The sequence below is a fragment of the Benincasa hispida genome, chromosome 11 (genome assembly GCF_027475165.1).
Source record: "Benincasa hispida cultivar pf3 chromosome 11, pf3_genome.v1.1, whole genome shotgun sequence".
In the NCBI taxonomy this organism is placed as follows: Eukaryota; Viridiplantae; Streptophyta; class Magnoliopsida; order Cucurbitales; family Cucurbitaceae; genus Benincasa; species Benincasa hispida.
The window spans coordinates 52,194,519-52,195,301 of record NC_143488.1 but is presented as its reverse complement, the minus strand read 5'-3'; the positions used below and the strand labels follow the sequence as shown (position 1 = coordinate 52,195,301).

Below are 783 nucleotides of genomic sequence, written 5' to 3'. Positions count from 1 at the left end.
TATCCCTTACGGGAATCGAACCCGTGTCTTCGACATGAAAAGACGATGTCCTAACCACTGGACGAAAGGGACCAAAAAGCCATCACACACTGGCATAAGCCTAAGCCTAAACTGAACTGACTGCAAAAGGAAAAGAGTCACTGTAAAATGGTATTAACTGAAGTAAGTAGACTGCCTAAAAAGAGTCATCTCCTAGCCACCTATTATCCAAAGAGGAATCCTTCCAGTAGTCTCGGCCATTTTCCCACTTCCCTCCCCATTTCATCAAGTGGTCGTGCTAGAGTAGGCTGAAGTTATTTTTGGTCAATAAACGTTATCTGTTATGGATAATGTTTTTGTAGTTCTTTATATCAAGAGGAACTTAATCTCGGTTTCTTGTCTAATTGAACAAGGTTATATCGTCTCCTTTTCTAAGAGTAAAGTGTTTATTTTCAAGAATGGAATGGAGATGGTTTTGGTTCAATGGAAAATAACTTATATGTACTAAGACCGTTAGTCATAAAGACCTTGTTTAATATTGAAATGTTCAGTACGACGACAACAGCTAAACTTTAACGGTTTCTTCTAAGGAAAATGCCCATCTTTGAAATCTATGGTTAGGTCACATCAACCTCAATAGGATTAAGCAGTTGGTGAAATGTGGACTTTTAAAAAGTTTAAAAGAAAACTCCTTACAGGTGTGTAATCATGCCTTGAAGGCAAGATGACCAAACGACCTTTTACTGGAAAAGGTTACAGAGCCAAGGAAGCAGTGGAGCTTATACATTTAGACCTGTGTGGTCT

The 783-nt window shown here is 38.6% G+C and overlaps 1 non-coding gene across 1 annotated transcript; it reads right to left on the bottom strand.

Annotated features, from left to right (window-relative positions):
- Positions 1-72, bottom strand: TRNAE-UUC (transfer RNA glutamic acid (anticodon UUC)). The gene has a single exon. It is a non-coding gene; the product is annotated as a tRNA-Glu (tRNA).
- Positions 73-783: the final 711 nt, after the last annotated feature.